We start from the raw sequence: 25,954 nt of genomic DNA, 5'->3' as shown, positions 1-25,954 counted from the left end.
AAGCCCCTGACATTTAAATTGTTTGCAATCAGATAATTTTACTCTTAATGATATTTGATGATAAACCAAATTATGCAGTTCATTATAGTAGAACACATTATAATAGTTACAAATGATATTTAAAAGCTCAATAAAAAGCCCTGGGCAGTAATAACATATTATAATACTCATTTATCATGGTTTCTGAGGCCCTGATGCCCTATAATGATAAAAAAGTGGTATGTGAGCATCTTAATGTACTCTTTGTCGGTGCTATTTAAATATAGGTTTTATTTATCATGAAATAACAGGCTGTCAACCTAGGCACTACAAAAAAGCATTTATTATGTCTCATTATATTATTATAACAGGCACCATATTTCTATTATTTTTCTGAGAAATGTTATTCAGTAAGTCTAAAAATCATGATTTTCTTATTAATTGATTTGTGCTTCACAAAATTCACCATGTGACAGTCCCACCGCTTGTACTACAGTATGTGTATTAAAAATGTGGCTTATGAAGGCATTATGCAAGATCAGTAAAATTAAGTTCATTTTCATTACATGCAATCTCTGGGAAATTGCAGCTCATTATGGTTACTTGATGGCTCTAGTCATATTTGTATGTAAATTAAGTCCTAATAGCCATACTTTGGAAGAAACTGGATTGACTTCATTTGCATATTTTCAAATTATTGCTGCAACTGACTTGCCATTTATAACGATTTGATTATATTTTATCAGGTGGTAGCTGGTATTTTAGTGGGATTGGGAAGGCTGGAAGCTGTGCTGGGAATTAAGTTTTTGCTACAGCATCCAATATTAAAGTCCCATATACAGGCTGATTATCTGGATATCCTGTCTTGTATATTATACAGTGTGACAAAAAGATGATTTTATGATACTACAAATGCCTATACATGCAGTCATTGTATTAATATTTTCATTAGCCACTGTTAAAAGTTAGTTAAAAATAAAATCTTCCATTTAAAGAAGACTTTTAATACTCATCTTTCACCCTGTCCGAACTGCTATTCTCAGTTGTAGGGAAAAGAAGCGGTTGACTGAAGAAAATTTTGAATCCAAAACTTTAACATGGGATGCCTTGTTCCCTCGCTGTGCACTTTATTTCTTTATGCCAGCCCCAATATTACTACAGAACACTTTTTATTTTGAAAAGCCTATGGCGTGTGAACACACCCAAAAACTCCACCCGGTGCAGAAAAAATGTGCACACACATAAAGAGTGTTCACAAAAACGTGCAGACGGGTGCAACTTCAAGTGGTCCTCCTGTGAAGAGGGACCCAAACCCTGATCCCCCGGGGCGTTAGGCTCCAGATGGGGGGACTGAGGTACTGTGGTCTGAGCAACCGAAGCCGACACGGACCCAACTTCCTCGGAGGGACTGCCGAAACAGAACCCTCCCAGTACTAGGTGGGGCTCCCCCGAAGGGAGACCCCATGAGAGCAAGTGAACTAAGCAAGAAGGCCATGTCCACCCACTCCCAAGACGTTCAGGGCTGGCCCGAGGACCCGCACCCTACTAATCACACAGTGAACAAACAAAAATAAGACAAAAACGTGACAAACATAGGCTTTAATAAATAAAGTGGGGGAAAGGAATAGTGAAGAGGAGAGTGAAAGAAGTGGTCATTGTGATCAACAATGACCAGGCCCTTCGGCCAGGAATAAAAAAATCCTCCAGTCCTAGCCAAAAGGCCCGGCCCAGGAGGCAGGTGCTAAAAAAGCGTGTATCTGGTGCAGTGACCGTGGTATCTTAAATCAATCAGATACCCCTGGAATGCCACTCCAGGGGCACATGCACCATAGGCTTTTTCGTTCCATATCCGACCCCCCGACCGGCCAGTGCAGCCCTCCACCCCTGCCAGCTAGAGAGCCCTTCAAGGTTTTCTTGGGGAGAACTGCCGCTCAGGTAGCAGCCTCCACCAATACTAGCCCCTCCAGACCCTCCGTCAACCCGGCGGATTTGCATGGTCCTACCCCGTTCCACCACACAGGGCATTACCAGCTCCTCCTACCGGATCGCTGACAGAGATAGCACTTACACCAGCCAGCCAGAAGGCCAGACTAGAACTCTGCAAAAAGACCAAGACCAAGCGCAGCACCCATCCTCACTAGTGTTGCTCACGAATATTCGTATTGCGAATATTCGGCTCGAATATAGCATATTCGAGTATTCGCGATATATTTCGAATTTCGCGGTGAATATTCGCAATTCCGAATATTCACATTTTTCCAATTTTATTTTTAGAACAGATCACATCCTAGAGATCTCCATCGACGTCTAAAGGCATTGCTGGTATGATTAGAGACCTTGGGCCGAGTAGCTGAAGCGATCATTTTATCTTGCCGAAAAATCGCAATGCGATTATTCGGCAATCGCAATATCGCGCGATTATTTTCTTCGCCCCTATCTTCCGCATCAGAGCGATTTTTTCAGTTTCATTTTTAAAACAGATCACATCCTAGTGATCTCCATCGACGTCTAAAAGCATTGCTGGTATGATTAGAGACCTTGGGCCGAGTAGCTGAAGCGATCATTTTATATTGCCGAATATTCGCAATGCGAATATTCGGCAATAGGAATATTGCGCGATTATTTTCTCCGCCCTTCTTTTGCATCAGAGCCAATCAGAGTTCTCCTACCACAGTTGTCATAGGTTTGCAACCAATAGGAACCTGCCTGCACGGACATTATATAAGGTCACTCCCAGCACCATTTCATTGCAGATTCAGAAGGTGGCTAGAGAGTGTGGACTGTTTCTGTGTTCCTGTGTCTGTGTTCCTGTTTGATCTTGCAGCATCAGCATTGTGCTTCATTGCTACTTTGCTTGTGATTTCAGTGCATATTCTACTGATTATAAACTGCTTTTTTCAAAGCAAAAGACCCAAGAGCTTTTTTAAAAGCTACGTTTTGTGTTGTGTTGTTCAGGTAGATTAGCTTAGTGTTAGATAGATTTCTGTGTAGTAAGTGTACATACTGTTAGTGTACATTTCTTTCAGCTAGCTTAGTTTAGTGTGTGTTTAGTGTCTGTCTTGTCAAAAAAAAAAAAAAAAAAAAAAATTATTATTTAGTGTTTGTTTAGTGCATTTGTTTTTGTAGTTGTAGTCCTTGTCAGTTAGTGTAAAAAAAAAAAAAAATTAGCTTTAGTTTATAGTCTTTAAGTTTGTGTAAGCAGTTAGTGTTTGTTTAGTACTTTTTTTTTTTTTTTTGTAGTCCTTGTCTTTGGTGTACTAGTTTTATTATAGTTTAGTAGCCGTCTGTCTACGTCTTTGTCTGCGTGCCTGTCTTTTAAAAATACAAAAAAAAAACCTTCTTCACATTTCCCCCCCCAATAAAGTTTACCCCCCCCACATCAGCAATTATGAGCGGCATCCGTGGCCGTGGCCGTGGCAGCAGGGGTAGGGGAGTTACTCCCAGTGCTGGGTCGCTGCCAGCACGGGGTACCCCTCGCGCCCCTACTAGTGCTACAGGATCGGGTGGAAGGGGAGTCCGCCTGATCCGGGAGTTCTTTTCATCGGGCAGCCGCCCGATATTGCCATCTCAGGCTCCAGTAGTGGTGGACTATATGGGGCACAGCAGTGCCACTGAGTCGTCTGTCCTGACTCTCAGTAGTACCACCACTACACCGGTGCCTTCAGTACCCCCCCCCAGCCCCCAAGAGTCCAGCATCTTACTGTTCGACAGCGACAGTGAGAGGGATCTCTTGGGGGAGGCCATGCATCAGGCAGACCTCCAGCTCTGTCCTGATGGTCAGGACCTTTTTGAAGGGATGGATGAGGAGGATGGGATACCTGCTGGCAGTATCCCAGAGACATCCCTTCAAAGTGGTGCTGCTGTTTTGGTGCAGGCAACAACAGCACCTAGTCAGACCCAGGCGTGGGTGAGGGGACAGCGGAGCCAGGCTAGAGGCTCCATGTCAGCTGGTTCCCTCAGACCAACACATCTCAGCCCTTGGTCTGACATATCTGGGGGCGAAGAGGAGGGTGACCCATCATGGGTGCCATCTGACTCGTCGGCTCACTGCGTCAGTGACGACGGGGAAGGTAGGCACCCTGGGGAAACGGTGTGCCAGGTCACCACCAGGGAGACCAGCGTCAGGGTCTCCACTGGTGATGACAGCAGGAGGTGTCAGCAGCAGCAGCAGCAGGCAGCTCCACCTGTGCGCACCGAGTCCCAGCAGGTGCAAGTCAGCGTCACCCCATCTGACAGGAGGGCGGTGCTGAAGTCACCTGTCTGGGACTACTTCACCCTGGTAGCAGACAACCCTACCGTGGCCATCTGCCAGATCTGTAAAGTCAGGGTGAAGAGAGGGAAGTGTTTGGCTCGGGTGGGTACCACAGCCCTGAACCAGCACCTAAGAATCAACCACTGGCGGGTGTATGACGAGATGAAGCGTGGTGGTGGTAGCAGCGCCACCACCACAAGTGAGCAGGGTACAGCAGCCCCTGCCACAGCTTCATCTCTTCCCAGCAGGTCATGCCCCCCCCGCTCCCTCTAGTAGAGCTACTGGTACCGGCATCCAGACCTCTACTTTCACAGCACCCTCCGCGTCTGTGTCCTGCACTGCCGTCCGGCGCCAGGCGTCGATTTCAGACGCCTTTGAACGCACCACTCCCTTCCCCCCTGGAGACCGACGTGTGCGTTCCCTCAATGGGCTCCTGGCAAGGGTTATTGCCCAACATCTGCTGCCCTTCAACATAGTTGACAGCAACCCCTTCAGGCAGATTTTGGAGCAGGCCCAACCCCAATGGCGTGTCCCCAGCCGCCATTTCTTTGCCAGGACTGGTGTCCCTGCCCTACACCAGCACATTGTGCAGAATGTAACCCTGTCGCTGGATCACGCTGTCAGCGACAGGGTTCATCTGACAATGGATGGCTGGACCAGCAGGCATGGGCAGGGGCGCTACATAAGTTTCACGGCCCATTGGGTTTCCCTCCGAGGCGCCCGGGAGGGATCGGCGGCAACAGATTTTGTGGTGCCGCCCCGGGGTGTCCAGGGGAGAACTGCTGGTCTCCCGCAAGCCACTGTCTCCGCAGCTGCTGAGCCTCCCAGCAAGCGCCCCCGTAGCTACTCAAGTGTGGGGCACGTGCGCTGTCAGGCCGTGCTCCAGCTTGTTAGTTTAGGGGACCGGAGACACACTGGCACTGAAGTGCTGACCGCACTTCAGGCTCAGGTCCAGAAGTGGCTGACACCCCGAAGGCTCCAGGCAGGTATGGTTGTCTGTGATAACGGCAGCAACCTACTCTCCGCCCTCAATGCTGGCAGTCTGACCCACGTGCCCTGTCTGGCACATGTCCTCAACCTTGTGGTGCAGAAGTTCCTGCGCACCTATCCCGTGTTGAGTGACATTGTGCTAAGGGTGCGTAGGATTGCCAGCCACTTCAGGCGCTCCCCAACCGCTACCGCGTCCCTGTCCAATTTGCAGCGGGTCAACAGGCTGCCCCTTCACAGGCTGATTGTGGACAGTGTGACGCGGTGGAACTCCACCCTCCACATGCTGAAGAGGTTGTGGGAGCAGAGAAGGGCGGTGAGGGAGTACCTGCTGGAGCTAGGCACTGAGAGGACTTCACTAAAACTCCCTTTCATCACCTGTGCAGAGTGGGGGCAGATACACCAGGTCTGCCATGTGTTGTCCTCCTTCGAGCAGGAGACCAAGATGGTGAGCAGGGAGCATGTCTCAATGACGTGCTCCCTATAGTGTTCGTGCTGGAGAGGACACTAGATCGCCTGCTCGAAGCTGGGGAGAGTGCCTTGGTGGAGCAGGAGGAGGCAGCAATGCTCCACCGAGACCAGGGCCAGGACGAGGAGGAGGAGGATGATGATGATGAGGAGGTTGCTGGTGTCGTCCTGGAGTCAGGGCCTGGTCAGGAGGGAGAGCCGGTGTTGGGGGCACTGATAGTCCGGGGGTTGGGCATCTCTGAGCGTGAGCAGCAGAGAGGAGTCACAGCGGGCTGTGCTCTTTCCCATGGCTGCCCACATGCTGAGATGCCTCAGGAGGGACCCCCGGGTTAAGACCATCAAGGAGAGATATGATTTTTGGATGGCCACCCTTTTGGATCCCAGGTGCAAGGGGAAACTGGAGCAGTTCATCCCAGCCAGCCGGAGGCAGCACCGGATGGAGGAACTGCAGGCAGGCATTGTCAGCCGGTTGGAGCAGGCAACTCCCCGGCCTCCAGTTGTCCCCCCTCATCTCACCCAGCAGGTGGCTGCACCCAGCAGCAGCCGAGCAGGGGACCTAATGGATGAGATGAGGATGTTCTTCCAATCGGAGCGACCCAGTACCAGCAGCAGCAGCAGTCACCACCAGCGGCTGGCCCACATGGTGGCAGATTACATGGCGTCCGTCGGTGCTTCTGAGAGTATGATTACCGACGACCCCATGGAGTACTGGGTTGCCAGATTGGACACCTGCCGCGAGCTCGCTCAGTATGCGCTGGAGTTATTGTCTTGCCCCCCCTCCAGCGTACTATCTGAGCGGACATTCAGCGCGGCAGGTGGGGTGGTCACGGACAAGAGGACCCGTCTGTCCACAGACTCCGTGGACAGACTCACATTCATAAAGATGAATGAGTCCTGTTTTTCACCAGCTTTGCACACACTGGAGGAGGGATTTTGGCCCACTCCTCCACACAGATCTTCTCTACATCAGTCAGGTTTCTGGGCTCTCGCTGAGAAACACGGAGTTTGAGCTCCCTCCAAAGATTCTTTATTGGGTTTAGGTCTGGAGACTGGCTAGGCCACGCCAGAACCTTGATATGCTCCTTACAGAGCCACTCCTTGGTTATCCTGGCTGTGTGCTTTGGGTCATTGTCATGTTGGAAGACCCAGCCTCGACCCATCTTCAAAGCTCTAACTCAGGGAAGGAGGTTGTTGCCCAAAATCTCGCAATACATGGCCCCGGTCATCCTCTCCTTAACACAGTGCAGTCACCCTGTCCCATGTGCAGAAAAACACCCCCAAAGCATGATGCTACCACCCCCATGCTTCACAGTAGGGATGGCGTTCTTGGCATGGTACTCATCATTCTTCTTCCTCCGAACACGGTTAGTGGAATTATGACCAAAAAGTTATATTATGGTCTCATCTGACCACATGACTTTCTCCCATGACTCCTCTGGATCAGTCAAGACAACTATGTCAGAAGTTATTTCCCACTCTATATACTACTATTACCACTGCTGTTCATCATGGCACCTCCTGCCCAAGTGATATGACTCTGTATCTACTACTACTACTACTACTGCTGCTGCTCAGTCAAGACACCTATGTCAGAAGTTATTTCCCACTCTATATACTACTATTACCACTGCTGTTCATCGTGGCACCTCCTGCCCAAGTGATATGACTCTGTATCTACTACTACTACTACTACTGCTGCTGCTCAGTCAAGACACCTATGTCACAAGTTATTTGCCACTCTATACTCCTATTACCACTGCTGTTCATCATGGCACCTCCTGCCCAAGTGATATGACTCTGCATCTACTACTACTACTACTACTGCTGCTGCTCAGTCAAGACACCTATGTCAGAAGTTATTTCCCACTCTATATACTACTATTACCACTGCTGTTCATCGTGGCACCTCCTGCCCAAGTGATATGACTCTGTATCTACTACTACTACTACTACTGCTGCTGCTCAGTCAAGACACCTATGTCACAAGTTATTTGCCACTCTATACTCCTATTACCACTGCTGTTCATCATGGCACCTCCTGCCCAAGTGATATGACTCTGTATCTACTACTACTACTACTACTGCTGCTGCTCAGTCAAGACACCTATGTCACAAGTTATTTGCCACTCTATACTCCTATTACCACTGCTGTTCATCATGGCACCTCCTGCCCAAGTGATATGACTCTGTATCTACTACTACTACTACTACTACTGCTGCTGCTCAGTCAAGACACCTATGTCACAAGTTATTTGCCACTCTATACTCCTATTACCACTGCTGTTCATCATGGCACCTCCTGCCCAAGTGATATGACTCTGTATCTACTACTACTACTGCTGCTGCTCAGTCAAGACACCTATGTCAGAAGTTATTTGCCACTCTATACTACTATTACCACTGCTGTTCATCATGGCACCTCCTGGCCCAGTGATATGACTCTGTATCTACTACTACTACTACTACTGCTGCTGCTGCTCAGTCAAGACACCTATGTCACAAGTTATTTGCCACTCTATACTCCTATTACCACTGCTGTTCATCATGGCACCTCCTGCCCAAGTGATATGACTCTGTATCTACTACTACTACTACTACTGCTGCTGCTCAGTCAAGACACCTATGTCAGAAGTTATTTCCCACTTATATGCCAAATAAAAATATATAACAGTTAAATTAACCCTTACCTACACCCTTATATAAAAGATGGGTATATTTATATTACTATGATTTTCCTCCCCAAAAGGTTAAGATAGGAAGACCGGGCAACGCCGGGTATTCAGCTAGTAATAGTATAAAATGTTTTGGGTTATTATTAAGTTAGATGGGTTGATGTTGATGTTGATGTTGATGTGTTAGATGTGAAGTTAGATGTGTTTAAAAAAACTAACAATCTCAATAAGAAATTAAACCTTTTCAAAAAATAAAATTTTTTATTACAACAAAAAAAAATTCAAACATAATTAGGACATGAGCTTCTGAAGCTCTGCCACCTCATCAAAATTTTTCCTTAGCTGTTGCACCAGCTGTTGGTTTTGGCGGGTTAGAAACAGAATTTGCTGCTCATTTTTGAGTATTCTGTCAGTCATACTCTTCATGGCACTTTGTTTCCTCTTGAGCTTTTTCAAAACTGTTAGGATATAAGAAAAAAACATTTGGATTTCAAAGACCGTTACGAAAGATTATTTTCAGCCCTAAAAATAATAAAGTCTGACTTAAGAGCCTCTATGAAAGAGGATCTGGCAGAGGCAATTCTCTTCCTTAGAACTCTACATTGAATTGATTTGCATTTGCTAAGCCTAGAACTACATTTCAAGATTAATATAAACCATTTCTAGGTTTTGCAGATTTTGTTTTGGTTCATTATAGATAAGCTTTGTTTTTGTTCTAAAACAACCAAATAATGTGGTTTGTATTTTTGAACTGGTAAAGATCCTGTTCCTGATGTTTATGCCTACTGCTACTATCCAGTCACTTGATTGTTTTCATTGTGTTTGTATTTTGCTTAAACTGTGCAATACAGTAGACTGTTGGCTTCCCAGCCAGTAGTCCTGTGGTAGGTTGCGTTTCTTTCCCTCAAGGAATGTATAAAATACATTTGCATATTAATACAGAGGAGTTGGAGTCGGGGAGTCGGAGTCGGAAGTACATAAAACTGAGGAGTCGGAGTCGGAGTCGGAGTCGGAACATTTATCTACCGACTCCACAGCCCTGCTTTAAATGCTGTCCATTTTTAGAGCTACATTTTATTGTTGAAATGTTATTAATCTTTGTGCACATATTTACCCTCCTGATTGATGGTAAAAGGAACCGTCTCATCCTGCTCCTCTTCTTCATCACCCGATACTCCACCAGAAGTTTTGGGGGGGGGGGTGCAGCTCCTCCTCTTGCTCCTCCACAGGAGCTGGGGATGGCGATGTGGATGGCCCTGGCTGCTCCTCCTCATCCCTCTCCTCCTCTTCCACATCCTCCTCCTGCTCCTCCTCTGTGGCCTGTCGCCTTGTGCGCTTGGGACGCACAGCTGGTAGAGGAGCTCCTATAATAACACAATGTTCATATATGTTAAAATGTTTTCTAATGACGTATGCAAATTCTGTGTACTCTGCTGTATTGTATATGAATACAAATTAATTTATATAGACAGTTAACCAATGGGACAATGTTATATTAAAGGGTCTTGTGGGCACTACAGGGGACTGAGCGTGAGCTGGGCTGCCACCATGGTAAAATGAGCTGTTTTTGTCTCCTTTGTTTTGTTCAGACGATCTCATGTTAAAAAAAGGGCCTGATGGAGTACACAGGATTACTATAACAACCCCACGCCTAACACAGGAATTTAGTGGGAATCTATATATATAAAACTCAACGTGTGTGTGCATGTATGTTCCAGCATCACGTCCAAACGGCTAAAGATATTTACATGAAACTTGGCACACAGGTTACTTATATGTCAGCCACAAACATAGGATAGGTGGTTTAACCCTTACCCACCCCCATTTGCCATGGTTGGGGTTTTTCTTTAAAGTCCCATTCAACTCTATGGGAAATACATGTTACTTCATAACAGCTGTAGATATTTCGATAACACTTGGTCACATGTTACTTATACGTCCACTTAAAGTATAGGATCGTTAATTTATCCCTTAACTACCCCCATTGGTGAGGGTCGGGGTTTTTGTTTAAAGTCCCATGCAAAGCAATGGGAAAAGTATGTTCCCACATAACTTCTGTGTTCCTGTCTGCTGTCCCATGTCTTTTTTCAACAGTACTATGAATACCTTGGCTGGTGGTGATATATGTTACCACAACATGGCGTCTGGGTTAACAACATCTGACCTCACATTAATTACATATGACCTTACATAACTGTCACCAAAGGAGCTGCGGTGGCTCAACGCGATTGCCACTGCGCTGACAAGCGATTCACCTCTGCAGCTAGGGGTTCGGATCCCGCTCTCGGCTACATGTGAATTGAGTTTGGTGGTCTCAGCCCGGGCCCCGGTGGGTGTGCTATGCGAGGTAAGCCTGCGCTTAGTACGCCCACCCCCCTCCCACAAAAACCACCACACTTACACACGCACTCGATATTGGGTTAACATGCAGGCACTCTGACCACGCGGTCTCTAAAAAGAGAGGCGAAGGACTAACGGGGCTGGTTGAGCGGGCAAATCCTCTCACTCCCTTATAGGGAGTCCCTCTGCCCCGTTGGGCTTCGAAGCGGAGCAGGTAGGACGGTCTGTGTGGGAGGACCCCCTCACACCCGCCATTGCCACCCGGGGCATGGAGAAAGGTGGCAGATTGCCTCTGGGGGAGGCCTGCCTACTCCCAACTCCTGCAGTCCGGCTCCTCTCTCGAGTTCACGCACAAAATACACTTTGGAAAAAAAAAACATAACAAACATAACTGTCACCAATAACTTACCTGGATGATATTTATCCCGAATATGTCTGACCTGGTCCATGTGGCGCCTCTTCAGGTCAGACCATTTCTTGACAATCGCCAAGCGATCGTGTTGGCCGCCTAAGTCCGTCATTAGGGCGCTGACCACGGCCTTTTTATCAGGCTGCCTGCGCAGCTGGTCGTAGCCCTTTTCTAGGAACCTCTGCAAGATGAAGAACAAAGTATATTGTAATACTTTTGTTTAAAGCCTTATGGATATATGACGGAAATCTATGGTATTCAACAATTGGAAGCATTCTCGCCTTATTAATCAATGACAGGGGTAACATGACACATTTTATATCCTGCCATTTCGGTCGCCACCTTTTTTGCATAAATATAGCAGCCATTATCATTTGCATAATTATGTATATATCATTAACAACACAGGATACACGTATAGGGGAGATATGCGTTGCTATTCATCTGACCGCTATAATTATTTTTGGACACTTATAATGGGCCTGTACAATAGATTATTTTTTTTCATCCCTATCTTTATATAGGAACAATAATATGTTTGTTTCTTTTGACTTTTTGATGAATTAATTTTGAATAAATAATGGAGTTGATGTTATTTAACAACTACAACTACCAGCATGCTCTGATACACCATGTAGCTCACCGTCACCAGCTGTACAACAATTATACTTTAACTCCCAGCATGCCTGGACAGTTAATGGCTGTCCGGTAATAACGGGGAGTTGTTTTGCAACAGCTGTAGGCTCCGTTTAGGAAACAGTGCCGTACAAGATGTTTTCTTTTAATGTGGAGGTGAGGGTGGCTATGTAGGGGTATGTGTATATGTTTTGTTTTTTAATTTATATTTAGTGTGGTGTAGTGTTTTTAAGGTACAGTCAGAGGGGCATGGGGTTCACAGTAGTTTCCCGCTGAGGGTTTGAGCTGCAGCGCCAAATTTGCTTCAGCTAGAAGCACACTGTAAGCCACAGCCCATGTGAATGTACCCTGTACATTTACATGGGGGGGGGGGGGGGGGGGGGGGTAATTGCAGCCAGTTGCATGCAGGGAGTTGTAGTTTTGCAACAGCTGGAGGCAGAATTATTTCACATTGGTCACTTTCCTCACTCTCCCATCTTCCTTTTCCCCACTTTCTTTTATTATTTTTCCCCGTGTTCTGTTTTGTTTGTCACTCTTTTTGTTTTGGTGCTTGCACTTTATGTGTGGCGAGTAGGGTGCTGGTCCTCGGGCCGGTCTCTGAAAGTCTTGGGAAAGTCTTGGGAGTTGGTGGACTCGGCCTTCTGGTTAGGTTCACCGGCTCTCATGGGGTCTCCCTTCGGGGGAGCCTCACCGAGGAGGGTTCTGTTTCGGCAGTCCCTCCGAGGATGTTGGGTCCTTGTGGCTTCGGCTTCGGCTGCTTGGACCAAGATGGGTCCATATGGCTTCGGCTGTATGGACCACAGTAACTCTTTTCCCTGTCAGGAGCCTAACGCCCCGGGGGATCAGAGACGGGTCCTTTTCGGAGGACCACTGACGTATGCACCCGTCGCAGTTTTTTGTGATGTCACTCTCCGGGTGGAGTTTTTGGGTTGTGTTTTGCACGCCACAGGCTTTTCAACAGAAAAAAAAACATCTGGAGGCAGAATGGTTGCAAAACACTACGAGTTTGTTACCTAACTCAGGGTTTCAAGACCAGTCCACCTCCAGCTGTTGCAAAACTACTACTCCCATCAGCCACGGTCTGTCAGTGCATGCTAAGAATTTTACTTTTGCTGCATCTAGGGTGCCACAGTTTAGAGACCCGTGCATAAAGGTCTGAAAAATGTGGGCCTGCAGAACTTACAATACTAGAAGTGCCAGCATTCCCAGGCATGCTGGAAGTTGTAGTTCTGCAACATCTAAAGGGCAATATGTATTCGAACGTTCCTTGGGCCTTAAGGACCCTGAAGTCAGGACGTTCGCATACGTCCTATGTCCACAACATGTTAAATTCATTATGCTAAATAGCAAGGAAAGTGCCTAAATACACATTTACCAACCAGGGTATCTGCAGCTGTCCAGGCATGCTGGGAGTTGTAGTTTTGTAACAACAGGAGACACATTGTTTGGGAAATACTAATATCTGATCTTATATACTAACTTTTAAACTAGTCTAAAATGCAGTTAAAGATAATGAAATAACAGTGGTCAAAATACTTACACTAATCAGCATCTTTTCCTCAGCGAGTGAGAAATTGCTTCCAACCATTATAATATTGCGATGCGATCATAAAGTAGGAAACTGGCAAGGGTCCAGGAAATAGTCGCGTGTTGGGCGCGTGTTGTTTGCGCGATTGCGCATGCGCGATCGAGAATTTCGCAATATATATCGCAATCGCAATATTTTTTTTCGCTAAAATATCACAAATATTCGATTTCAGAGTGCTCCTACAGCAGTTTTCGAAATATCTGCAATCAATTTCGCATTCGCATTTTGTGAAATTGCGATAAAATATCTCGAATATTCGATTTCAGAATGAGCCAATCAGAGCGCTCCTACAGCATTTGGGGAAATTCCGCAATAAATATCGCATTCGCAATTTTGCAAAATTTCGATTAAATATCACGAATATTCTGAGCCAATCAGAGTGCTCCTACAGCATTTGTCGAAATTGCGCAATAAATATCGCATTCGCATTTTGCGAAATTTCGATAAGATATCACGAATATTCTGAGCCAATCAGAGTGCTCCTACAGCATTTGTCGAAATTGCGCAATAAATATCGCATTCGCATTTTGCGAAATTTCGAAAAAATATCAAGAATATTCTGAGCCAATCAGAGTGCTCCTACCGCAGTTGTCGAAAAATCGCAATTATTTTCGCATTCGCAATAGCGAAAATTTGCGATCATTTCATTTCGATAAAATATCACGAATATTCGAATTTAGCGAATATATCTCGAATATTCGACTATATATTCGAGATATATCGCGAAATCGAATATGGCGTATTCTGCTCAACACTAATCCTCACCAGGACCACCCTTCGAGATGGCTCAGACTCAACCATGGGCCGGCCCCCAGTATCTGTCGGGCAGCACAGCGTAGTCCCTGCTGAAACCATCCTTCCAGGTGCAATGACGTCATTGGATTGCATCCACCCTCCCCATGTAGGAGGTGCTTCAGTGCTTCAGCGCTCCGCTGACAACTGATTAGGACAGATACCACACCTAGTCCCAGCCAAAAGGCCGAGAAGCGTCAGGGAAGACAACCACGATCAGCACGGCCTAGAGTGTGCAATAGCCGTGCCTCGTCCTGGGAGAACCACCTTCATGATCATAGTGTCTCCCCTGCCAGGTAAGCTTTTTTTCACCATATTAAGGAAGCCCGGCATCAAACAATTCATGTCTATGCAAATTAGGCTGTCTTGGAGTCACCATGAGTTGAGCAGCATTTGTGTTCTGCCAGGCAGGGACCTCATTTAGTATATTTGTTAGTTACACTCTGGTTTTTCTTCAGAATGAACAAATCTTGAAAAGCGAGAAGAAGACTGAAAAAGTGACCGATGAGACGAAGGAGACCTAAGAGATGATGAAGAAGAACCCTGCCCCAGCCACTTCCTTCGAGGCCCCCGAGAATGTTTCTGCCTCAACCTCCACTTCCATCCCGGCCGGCGCCAGCCAACCGAGACCAGCGAAGCCGAAACTGCCTGCAGACGGGCTGCCAGCTGCAAGAGGTGAACGGAAGAGTCCCTGACATGACCTCGGAGATCTTCGGAAAGAAGATGATCCTGGAGCAGGGCTTCAGCAAAGCGGAGACGCTTTCGGTGCAGTCCTTCGCAAGAGGGATCTTCTTCGTCACCTTTGGGTCGTTCCAAGTCTGCAGAAGATACTGGGAGATGGTAAAGACCAGTGGCCCTGAATCCCCTTTTCGGAAGTTTGTTGCGAACTGCCCTATAACACAGGACGAGAAGTGGGTGACGGTGGCCATGCAGAACCCCCATACCCAAAGCAGAGACATAACCACCTACCTACAGAGGTTTTGCACTGTGGTAAAGGACCCAGTCCGAATCCTTGATGTCAACGGCTTCTGGATAGGGAAGTGGTCTGTGCTATGCAAGCTCAGGAAAGACCGTTCGGGGGACTTACAGCACCTGCAGGCGTGCTTCTCGCTAGGATCATCTGCAGGACACCTCTTCTACTCCGGGATACCCTACAACTGCAACAGATGTGGCCGTCCCGGACACATGGGAAAGGAGTGTACAGAACTTGCTTGCAAGATCTGTCGGGTTACAGGCCACGAGACCAAGGACTGTCCTAGGCTCAAAGCCTGCAACCTCTGCGGATTGCCAGAGCACACCTTCAGGCACTGCCCCCAAAGGACCCGGACCTATGCTGGAGCCCTGATCCAGGGTAAACCAGCCTCCAGCTCTGGGAAGAAGCCGACCGAAAGCAAACCAAAAGAGCCTCGGAAGGCCACAGGTAAGTATACCCCTGCCCCAGCCCCTGTCCCTGCCCCTGTCCTTGTCCTTGCCCCTGTCCCTGCCCCTGTCCCTGTCCCCTCCTCTGTCCCCTCCTCTGGCACACCCCCACCCACCCCCTCTGGCTCAGAGGAGACCCTTCCTGCCCCACCGCCCACCCCAGACCTGTCCTCCATGGAGGACTTCCCCGCCCTCCCCCCTTCCACCCCTGCCAGTGGCCAAACAGGTCGGAAACGGAAGACTGTGAGCCCATTGGCAGAACAACCCGCCACCTCCACCAAACGGCCCAACGGGGTCCAGCACGAAAGCGCTGGACCAGGGCAAGTAGTGGAGGACCTGGAGTCTGCAGGTGAGGAAGGCGAGGAGGAGATTATGGCCGACTATGTGCCTATACCCACCTCCAACTTCAGTGAGATAGTTGAGGAAGTCCTGGAGGAACTGGGCCTAACCCAGAACCCAGAACAGGCAGCTGTGGAGATGGAGGAGCCACCTGCCCCCTTCGGGGAGGTAAGTTCGGCCCCTTGCTAACTAGACCTCATACCCCTTTTTCATTATGGCTGAGATCTCAATCTTTTCCATTAATGTGAGGAGTATCAAGGATGCGAACGGCGCTGACTTTTCTTTCAACTCATCAGAGTGATGTTTACATGCTCCAGGAGTGCGGTCTTCCTCCTTTGAGAAGGTACAGTCATCTGACCTCTCAGTGGACCCTCGGTCCCTCCTACTGGTCCGGGGGTGGCAATTGCAGGAATGCAGGGGTAGCCATTCTTATCAGGGGGGACGCTTCACGGTTGACTCCATCCATGAGCTTGTCTGTGGCCGTCTTTTGGTCATAGATGGCTCGTGGGCGGGAGAGCCAATTAGGCTCATCAACGTGTACGCCCCCCAGATACGAATGCGCGCCTGGAACTTTTCCAGACCCTGCGGATGCAACTTGTCACCACCAGAGCAGTAGTGATCGGCGGTGATTTTAACTGTCCGATAGAGGAGGATGGGCGCAGTTCTAGCATATACGCAAAACTTGATGTTACTTCAATACTGCTCAAGGAGATGATCTCGGAGGCATCCTTACGGGATGCCGTGGGATCCATAGGGCAAGGTACCGTGAATTATTCATGGTGCCGACCCGATGGATCTGTGCGTTTCAGGATTGACTTCGTGCTCACTTCAAGAGCAGTGAAGCATCGTGAGTTCTTCATGATCCCCTGCTTTTTCCCTGACCACAGGGCCATTCACTTTCGGGGTGAACTGGGCGAGAGCTTTGCTCACGGACCAGGTTCCTGGAAGCTGAATACCACCCTGCTGGAAAATGAGGAATTGATGGGGGAACTCCGGGAGGCCTATGCCTCTTGGACGGAGGAAAAGAGATTCTTCGGAATGGTAAGTGATTGGTGGGAGGTTGTGAAAGTCAAGCTGCGCAGCTTCTTTCAGGCAAGGGGACGACAGCAAGTGTGTGCAAGGAAGAAGGAACTCGGGAGACTGCAACGGCCACTGCGCCTGGGACGTTAGGCAGGACCTGGAGGACACCAAGAAGAGCCTGAAAGGGTACTTTGAGGAAGAATCCAGGCACATTGTCTTCCGTGCCAAGGTGGAGAATCTTGAGAAAGGTGAGAAGTGTAACTCTTTCTTTTTCAGGAAACTCCATTCAGGACACACTCCCTTGTCTGAACTGCGTGACGAGACCGGAACTCTCCAGAAGGGGAAGGAGGCTGTAATGCAAGTAGTTGAAGACTACTACACCAACCTCTACTCCCCGAAAGAAACGGACTCGGAGGCAGCCGACAGGTTCCTGTCAGGTATCACTAACCAAATTGATCCTGCAGGTTCATCGACCGTCAACGCCCCCCTGGTGTTGGAGGAGCTGCACTCTGCCGCTAAATCCTTTAGGCGGGGCAGGACCCCGGGCTGCGATGGTCTCCCAGTTGAGCTCTATGTAGCCCTGTGGGACCTCGTGGGCCCGGACCTGCTCGAGCTGTACGAGGAGATGGTGGTGGAGGGTAGAATGCCTCCTTCACTGAGAGAGGGGATGATCACGATTTTGTATAAGCGCAAAGGGGAGAGATCGGACCTGAAACATTGGCGTCCGATCTCTCTTTTGAACGTGGACTACAAAATCCTCGCCAAGGTTTTAGCCAACAGGCTGAAATCTGTCATCGGACAGATCATCCACCCGGATCAAACTTGTGGCATTCCTGGCAGAAGGATTGCAGACAGCCTCGCGCTTGTCAGGGACACGGTCCAGTACATCCAGGACCGCCGTGTGCATGCGGCCCTGGTCAGTCTTGACCAGGAGAAGGCCTTTGACCGTGTCTCCCATGAGTTCATGTGCAGAACCCTGCGCAGGCTTGGTCTTGGGGAACTGTTTTGTTCGTATGTGAATGTAATGTATAAAGACATTTGTAGTTTGGTGTTGGTAAATGGTTGGAAAACTGACCCCTTCGAGGTTCTCTCGGGGGTTTAGACAAGGCTGCCCTCTCTCACCTCTGCTTTTTGTTTGCTGTATAGAGCTCTTCGCCCAAAGCATCAGACAGAACCCAGAGATCAGAGGGATTACCGCACCAGGACCGGAAAGACGGGAGGTCAAGTGCTCGCTCTACATGGATGACGTGACGGTGTTCTGTGCCGACCAGCGCTCCATCGACACACTCGTCCAGACGTGCGAGGACTTCGGCCAAGCTTCGGGGGCAAAGGTCAACTGCGGGAAGTCGGAAGTCATGCTCTTCGGAAAGTGGTTCCTGCCTTCTTCTGCACCCATACCGTTCAGCCTCAAAGCGGATTTCATCAAAATTCTTGGAGTCTGGTTTGGAGCGGAGGGCGCAGCCCTGAAGTCCTGGGAGGAAAGACTGGCTAAAATGAGACAGAAGTTTGGACTTTGGAGCAACAGAGTACTTACCATCGAAGGGAAAACACTGGTACTCCGCAGCGAGATTCTCCCTGTGTTGCAGTACCTCGCCCAGGCCTGGCCCCCCCGGGACAACACCTGCAAGGCCATCACCAGGGCGGTGTTTCACTTCATCTGGGGCTCCAAAATGGACAGAGTAAAGCGGACTGTTATGTTCAAGGAACCTCTCAAGGGCGGTAAGGGCGTGCCTGACATCGCCACATTACTGAGGGTGTTCTTTGCCTGTAACTGCATCCGCAGGACTTTGGTTGACAGAACTGTGGACTCTGGCGGTAACTCCATGTCCCGTTTTTTCCTCCTGCCTCTTTGGAAGTCTCTTGGATGGGACAAATGGGACAGTTCCATCCCCTACAACTGGGATGCTCCATGGTATTACTTGGATACTTTCAAGTTCATCAAGGAGCTGGGACTGCATGGAGTTAAGCCCGACTTGTGGAAGCCAAAAACTATCTACAAGTTGATCAGAGCATCGGACATCTTGGAGTCGATTCCAGGCCTCCCTTCAGCCACTTGCAAAGTGGTTTGGAGGAATGTTTCTTCAAAGAGACTCATCAACAGGCACAAAGATCAGGCATGGATGGCAATCCAAGGGGGATTGCTACTCAGGACATTCTTGCATGCCAGAAACCTGTGCAGATACAGGCACTGCCCCTTTTGCATCATCCAGGAGGAAACATCATATCATGTTTTCTGGGAGTGCCCCTTTGCACAGGGCCTGTTGACGGCCTTGGAACCTGAACTTAAAGACTTTGTACCACAGACTGCTATTACACACTTTGGTGTGTTAAACGGACTCTTCTGTGGAACTCATTCACAGGAGGACATTGACAGTGCCTGGCGGGTGCTGTGTTGTTTTAAAGACGCTTTATGGTATGCCAGGAACCGCCGAGTACACCACCGGCAGAGGATGTCCATTGAGGACTGTCGCAGACTGACCCTCAGTCTGCTGAGAGACTATACCTTGATAGACTTTAAGGAGGAAGAGGACGTCTAAAGATTTCCCCCTTCCCCCTGACATTGACATTTCTTGACACGTTTTTTTTTTAACTACTGTTTTCAGGGTAATGCGGCGTCATGCACGATGTGATGTTTCGGGGTTAAACAACTCTGCGCAACACATCAGGCATCATACCGCAGAATGGGTTGAATGAATGTAATTTAATTGAATGCTTGCAACTGTATTGATATGTAGTGTATTTATGCGCTGCGTCGCAGTACAGAGAATGTACCCTGTCAAAAGTATTTGATTTTTGTATATTTGCTTTGCAAAATAAACTTAAATATTGCCTTTTACTAAAGATTTCCGTGGAGAGGAACAACCATGAGTTTCGGTGAATTTTTTGATGCCTGGTTAATGCCGGGCTTCCTTAATATGGTGAAAAAAAGCTTGAGTTCCTTTGATTCGGAAAGGCATGTAGACGGTGTTAATGTTGTTGTTGTTGGTGGTGGTGGTCAATGCAGTCTAGAAAACAATTTGATGGTCTTGGTCCACCTACGCATATATTTGCCCCCAATTCCATGGCCGTGCGCCTTATATTGTTCTGATAAAAGCCGATTGTTACGCATGCCTGCTGATTCCTGCCCCCATGCAGACAGCCAAATTTGCATGTCTATGCAAATTAGACTGTCTTGGAGTCACCATGAGTTGAACAGCATCTGTGTTCTGCCAGGCAGGGACTTCTTTTTTTTTTTTAGTATATGGGTTAGTTACACTCTGGTTTCTCTTCAGAACGAAAAAATCTTTCGCCTTTTACTAAAGATTTCCGTGGAGAGGAACAACCATGAGTTTCGGTGAATTTTTTGATGCCTGGTTAATGCCGGGCTTCCTTAATATGGTGAAAAAAAGCTTGAGTTCCTTTGATTGGGAAAGGCACGTAGACGGTGTTAATGTTGTTGTTGTTGTTGGTGGTGGTGGTCAATGCAGTCTAGAAAACAATTTAATGGTCTTGGTCCACCTACGCATATATTTGCCCCCAATTCCATGGCCGTGCGCCTTATATTGTTCTGATAAAAGCCGATTGTTACGCATGCCTGCTGATTCCTGCCCCCATGCAGACAGCCAAATTTGCATGTCTATGCAAATTAGGCTGTCTTGGAGTCACCATGAGTTGAGCAGCATCTGTGTTCTGCCAGGCAGGGACCTCTTTTTTTTTTTAGTCTATGGGTTAGTTACACTCTGGCAGGGGAGACACCATGATCATGAAAAAAGCTTGAGTTCCTTTGATTCGGAAAGGCACGTAGACGGTGTTAATGTTGGTGGTGGTGGTGGTGGTGGTGGTGGTCAATGCAGTCTAGAAAACAATTTGATGGTCTTGGTCCACCTACGCATATATTTGCCCCCAATTCCATGGCCGTGCGCCTTATATTGTTCTGATAAAAGCCGATTGTTACGCATGCCTGCTGATTCCTGCCCCCATGCAGACAGCCAAATTTGCATGTCTATGCAAATTAGACTGTCTTGGAGTCACCATGAGTTGAACAGCATCTGTGTTCTGCCAGGCAGGGACTTCTTTTTAGTATATGGGTTAGTTACACTCTGGTTTCTCTTCAGATCGAAAAAATCTTTCGCCTTTTACTAAAGATTTCCGTGGAGAGGAACAACCATGAGTTTCGGTGAATTTTTTGATGCCTGGTTAATGCCGGGCTTCCTTAATATGGTGAAAAAAAGCTTGAGTTCCTTTGATTCGGAAAGGCACGTAGACGGTGTTAATGTTGTTGTTGGTGGTGGTGGTGGTGGTCAATGCAGTCTAGAAAACAATTTAATGGTCTTGGTCCACCTACGCATATATTTGCCCCCAATTCCATGGCCGTGCGCCTTATATTGTTCTGATAAAAGCCGATTGTTACGCATGCCTGCTGATTCCTGCCCCCATGCAGACAGCCAAATTTGCATGTCTATGCAAATTAGGCTGTCTTGGAGTCACCATGAGTTGAGCAGCATCTGTGTTCTGCCAGGCAGGGACCTCTTTTTTTTATTAGTATATGGGTTAGTTACACTCTGGCAGGGGAGACACCATGATCATGAAAAAAGCTTGAGTTCCTTTGATTCGGAAAGGCACGTAGACGGTGTTAATGTTGTTGTTGGTGGTGGTGGTCAATGCAGTCTAGAAAACAATTTGATGGTCTTGGTCCACCTACGCATATATTTGCCCCCAATTCCATGGCCGTGCGCCTTATATTGTTCTGATAAAAACCGATTGTTACGCATGCCTGCTGATTCCTGCCCCCATGCAGACAGCCAAATTTGCATGTCTATGCAAATTAGACTGTCTTGGAGTCACCATGAGTTGAACAGCATCTGTGTTCTGCCAGGCAGGGACTTCTTTTTAGTATATGGGTTAGTTACACTCTGGTTTCTCTTCAGAACGAAAAAATCTTTCGCCTTTTACTAAAGATTTCCGTGGAGAGGAACAACCATGAGTTTCGGTGAATTTTTTGATGCCTGGTTAATGCCGGGCTTCCTTAATATGGTGAAAAAAAGCTTGAGTTCCTTTGACTCGGAAAGGCATGTAGACGGTGTTAATGTTGTTGTTGTTGGTGGTGGTGGTCAATGCAGTCTAGAAAACAATTTAATGGTCTTGGTCCACCTACGCATATATTTGCCCCCAATTCCATGGCCGTGCGCCTTATATTGTTCTGATAAAAGCCGATTGTTACGCATGCCTGCTGATTCCTGCCCCCATGCAGACAGCCAAATTTGCATGTCTATGCAAATTAGGCTGTCTTGGAGTCACCATGAGTTGAACAGCATCTGTGTTCTGCCAGGCAGGGACCTCTTTTTAGTGTATGGGTTAGTTACACTCTGGTTTTTCTTCAGAACGAAAAAATCTTTCGCCGTTTACTAAAGATTTCCGTGGAGAGGAACAACCATGAGTTTCGGTGAATTTTTTGATGCCTGGTTAATGCCGGGCTTCCTTAATATGGTGAAAAAAAGCTTGAGTTCCTTTGATTCGGAAAGGCATGTAGACGGTGTTAATGTTGTTGTTGTTGGTGGTGGTCAATGCAGTCTAGAAAACAATTTGATGGTCTTGGTCCACCTACGCATATATTTGCCCCCAATTCCATGGCCGTGCGCCTTATATTGTTCTGATAAAAGCCGATTGTTATGCATGCCTGCTGATTCCTGCCCCCATGCAGACAGCCAAATTTGCATGTCTATGCAAATTAGACTGTCTTGGAGTCACCATGAGTTGAACAGCATCTGTGTTCTGCCAGGCAGGGACTTCTTTTTAGTATATGGGTTAGTTACACTCTGGTTTCTCTTCAGAACGAAAAAATTTTTCGCCTTTTACTAAAGATTTCCGTGGAGAGGAACAACCATGAGTTTCGGTGAATTTTTTGATGCCTGGTTAATGCCGGGCTTCCTTAATATGGTGAAAAAAAGCTTGAGTTCCTTTGATTCGGAAAGGCATGTAGACGGTGTTAATGTTGTTGTTGTTGGTGGTGGTGGTCAATGCAGTCTAGAAAACAATTTGATGGTCTTGGTCCACCTACGCATATATTTGCCCCCAATTCCATGGCCGTGCGCCTTATATTGTTCTGATAAAAGCCGATTGTTACGCATGCCTGCTGATTCCTGCCCCCATGCAGACAGCCAAATTTGCATGTCTATGCAAATTAGACTGTCTTGGAGTCACCATGAGTTGAACAGCATCTGTGTTCTGCCAGGCAGGGACTTCTTTTTAGTATATGGGTTAGTTACACTCTGGTTTCTCTTCAGAACGAAAAAATCTTTCGCCTTTTACTAAAGATTTCCGTGGAGAGTAACAACCATGAGTTTCGGTGAATTTTTTGATGCCTGGTTAATGCCGGGCTTCCTTAATATGGTGAAAAAAAGCTTGAGTTCCTTTGATTCGGAAAGGCACGTAGACGGTGTTAATGTTGTTGGTGGTGGTGGTGGTGGTCAATGCAGTCTAGAAAACAATTTAATGGTCTTGGTCCACCTACGCATATATTTGCCCCCAATTCCATGGCCGTGCACCTTATATTGTTCTGATAAAAGCCGATTGTTACGCATGCCTGCTGATTCCTGCCCCCATGCAGACAGCCAAATTTGCATGTCTATGCAAATTAGGCTGTCTTGGAGTCACCATGAGTTGAGCAGCATCTGTGTTCTGCCAGGCAGGGACCTCTTTTTTTTTATTAGTATATGGGTTAGTTACACTCTGGCAGGGGAGACACCATGATCATGAAAAAAGCTTGAGTTCCTTTGATTCGGAAAGGCACGTAGACGGTGTTAATGTTGTTGTTGGTGGTGGTGGTGGTGGTGGTGGTGGTGGTGGTGGTCAATGCAGTCTAGAAAACAATTTGATGGTCTTGGTCCACCTACTCATATATTTGCCCCCAATTCCATGGCCGTGCGCCTTATATTGTTCTGATAAAAACCGATTGTTACGCATGCCTGCTGATTCCTGCCCCCATGCAGACAGCCAAATTTGCATGTCTATGCAAATTAGACTGTCTTGGAGTCACCATGAGTTGAACAGCATCTGTGTTCTGCCAGGCAGGGACTTCTTTTTAGTATATGGGTTAGTTACACTCTGGTTTCTCTTCAGAACGAAAAAATCTTTCGCCTTTTACTAAAGATTTCCGTGGAGAGGAACAACCATGAGTTTCGGTGAATTTTTTGATGCCTGGTTAATGCCGGGCTTCCTTAATATGGTGAAAAAAAGCTTGAGTTCCTTTGATTCGGAAAGGCATGTAGACGGTGTTAATGTTGTTGTTGTTGGTGGTGGTGGTCAATGCAGTCTAGAAAACAATTTAATGGTCTTGGTCCACCTACGCATATATTTGCCCTCAATTCCATGGCCGTGCGCCTTATATTGTTCTGATAAAAGCCGATTGTTATGCATGCCTGCTGATTCCTGCCCCCATGCAGACAGCCAAATTTGCATGTCTATGCAAATTAGACTGTCTTGGAGTCACCATGAGTTGAACAGCATCTGTGTTCTGCCAGGCAGGGACTTCTTTTTAGTATATGGGTTAGTTACACTCTGGTTTCTCTTCAGAACGAAAAAAATTTTCGCCTTTTACTAAAGATTTCCGTGGAGAGGAACAACCATGAGTTTCGGTGAATTTTTTGATGCCTGGTTAATGCCGGGCTTCCTTAATATGGTGAAAAAAAGCTTGAGTTCCTTTGATTCGGAAAGGCATGTAGACGGTGTTAATGTTGTTGTTGTTGGTGGTGGTGGTCAATGCAGTCTAGAAAACAATTTGATGGTCTTGGTCCACCTACGCATATATTTGCCCCCAATTCCATGGCCGTGCGCCTTATATTGTTCTGATAAAAGCCGATTGTTACGCATGCCTGCTGATTCCTGCCCCCATGCAGACAGCCAAATTTGCATGTCTATGCAAATTAGACTGTCTTGGAGTCACCATGAGTTGAACAGCATCTGTGTTCTGCCAGGCAGGGACTTCTTTTTAGTATATGGGTTAGTTACACTCTGGTTTCTCTTCAGAACGAAAAAATCTTTCGCCTTTTACTAAAGATTTCCGTGGAGAGGAACAACCATGAGTTTCGGTGAATTTTTTGATGCCTGGTTAATGCCGGGCTTCCTTAATATGGTGAAAAAAAGCTTGAGTTCCTTTGATTCGGAAAGGCATGTAGACGGTGTTAATGTTGTTGTTGTTGGTGGTGGTGGTCAATGCAGTCTAGAAAACAATTTAATGGTCTTGGTCCACCTACGCATATATTTGCCCCCAATTCCATGGCCGTGCGCCTTATATTGTTCTGATAAAAGCCGATTGTTACGCATGCCTGCTGATTCCTGCCCCCATGCAGACAGCCAAATTTGCATGTCTATGCAAATTAGGCTGTCTTGGAGTCACCATGAGTTGAACAGCATCTGTGTTCTGCCAGGCAGGGACCTCTTTTTAGTGTATGGGTTAGTTACACTCTGGTTTCTCTTCAGAACGAAAAAATCTTTCGCCTTTTACTAAAGATTTCCGTGGAGAGGAACAACCATGAGTTTCGGTGAATTTTTTGATGCCTGGTTAATGCCGGGCTTCCTTAATATGGTGAAAAAAAGCTTGAGTTCCTTTGATTGGGAAAGGCACGTAGACGGTGTTAATGTTGTTGTTGTTGGTGGTGGTGGTGGTGGTCAATGCAGTCTAGAAAACAATTTAATGGTCTTGGTCCACCTACGCATATATTTGCCCCCAATTCCATGGCCGTGCGCCTTATATTGTTCTGATAAAAGCCGATTGTTACGCATGCCTGCTGATTCCTGCCCCCATGCAGACAGCCAAATTTGCATGTCTATGCAAATTAGGCTGTCTTGGAGTCACCATGAGTTGAGCAGCATCTGTGTTCTGCCAGGCAGGGACCTCTTTTTTTTATTAGTATATGGGTTAGTTACACTCTGGCAGGGGAGACACCATGATCATGAAAAAAGCTTGAGTTCCTTTGATTCGGAAAGGCACGTAGACGGTGTTAATGTTGTTGTTGTTGGTGGTGGTGGTCAATGCAGTCTAGAAAACAATTTGATGGTCTTGGTCCACCTACGCA

General features: G+C 47.2%; 11 non-coding genes and 1 pseudogene across 11 annotated transcripts; 11 read left to right on the top strand and 1 right to left on the bottom strand.

Moving 5' to 3' along the window:
• Positions 1-14,274: 14,274 nt before the first annotated feature.
• On the bottom strand, positions 14,275-14,427 carry LOC120942179 (annotated as a pseudogene).
• Positions 14,428-19,698: 5,271 nt separating this feature from the next.
• On the top strand, positions 19,699-19,808 carry LOC120942076. The gene has a single exon (XR_005749877.1). It is a non-coding gene; the product is annotated as a U5 spliceosomal RNA (small nuclear RNA).
• A 345-nt stretch (positions 19,809-20,153) lies between these two features.
• On the top strand, positions 20,154-20,268 carry LOC120942443. The gene has a single exon (XR_005750137.1). It is a non-coding gene; the product is annotated as a U5 spliceosomal RNA (small nuclear RNA).
• Positions 20,269-20,975: 707 nt separating this feature from the next.
• On the top strand, positions 20,976-21,090 carry LOC120942317. Its single transcript, XR_005750015.1, has one exon. It is a non-coding gene; the product is annotated as a U5 spliceosomal RNA (small nuclear RNA).
• A 698-nt stretch (positions 21,091-21,788) lies between these two features.
• LOC120942442 lies at positions 21,789-21,903 on the top strand. The gene has a single exon (XR_005750136.1). It is a non-coding gene; the product is annotated as a U5 spliceosomal RNA (small nuclear RNA).
• Positions 21,904-22,241: 338 nt separating this feature from the next.
• Positions 22,242-22,356, top strand: LOC120942491. Its single transcript, XR_005750184.1, has one exon. It is a non-coding gene; the product is annotated as a U5 spliceosomal RNA (small nuclear RNA).
• Positions 22,357-22,691: 335 nt separating this feature from the next.
• Positions 22,692-22,806, top strand: LOC120942461. Its single transcript, XR_005750154.1, has one exon. It is a non-coding gene; the product is annotated as a U5 spliceosomal RNA (small nuclear RNA).
• Positions 22,807-23,144: 338 nt separating this feature from the next.
• On the top strand, positions 23,145-23,259 carry LOC120942446. The gene has a single exon (XR_005750140.1). It is a non-coding gene; the product is annotated as a U5 spliceosomal RNA (small nuclear RNA).
• A 720-nt stretch (positions 23,260-23,979) lies between these two features.
• On the top strand, positions 23,980-24,094 carry LOC120942441. Its single transcript, XR_005750135.1, has one exon. It is a non-coding gene; the product is annotated as a U5 spliceosomal RNA (small nuclear RNA).
• Positions 24,095-24,432: 338 nt separating this feature from the next.
• Positions 24,433-24,547, top strand: LOC120942490. Its single transcript, XR_005750183.1, has one exon. It is a non-coding gene; the product is annotated as a U5 spliceosomal RNA (small nuclear RNA).
• Positions 24,548-24,885: 338 nt separating this feature from the next.
• LOC120942440 lies at positions 24,886-25,000 on the top strand. The gene has a single exon (XR_005750134.1). It is a non-coding gene; the product is annotated as a U5 spliceosomal RNA (small nuclear RNA).
• Positions 25,001-25,338: 338 nt separating this feature from the next.
• On the top strand, positions 25,339-25,453 carry LOC120942439. The gene has a single exon (XR_005750133.1). It is a non-coding gene; the product is annotated as a U5 spliceosomal RNA (small nuclear RNA).
• The last annotated feature ends 501 nt before the right edge of the window (positions 25,454-25,954 follow it).

This window comes from Rana temporaria, chromosome 5 (genome assembly GCF_905171775.1).
Source record: "Rana temporaria chromosome 5, aRanTem1.1, whole genome shotgun sequence".
Classification (NCBI taxonomy): domain Eukaryota; kingdom Metazoa; phylum Chordata; class Amphibia; order Anura; family Ranidae; genus Rana; species Rana temporaria.
Note: the sequence above shows the minus strand (reverse complement) of the source record. Positions and strands in the feature narration are given on the sequence as shown.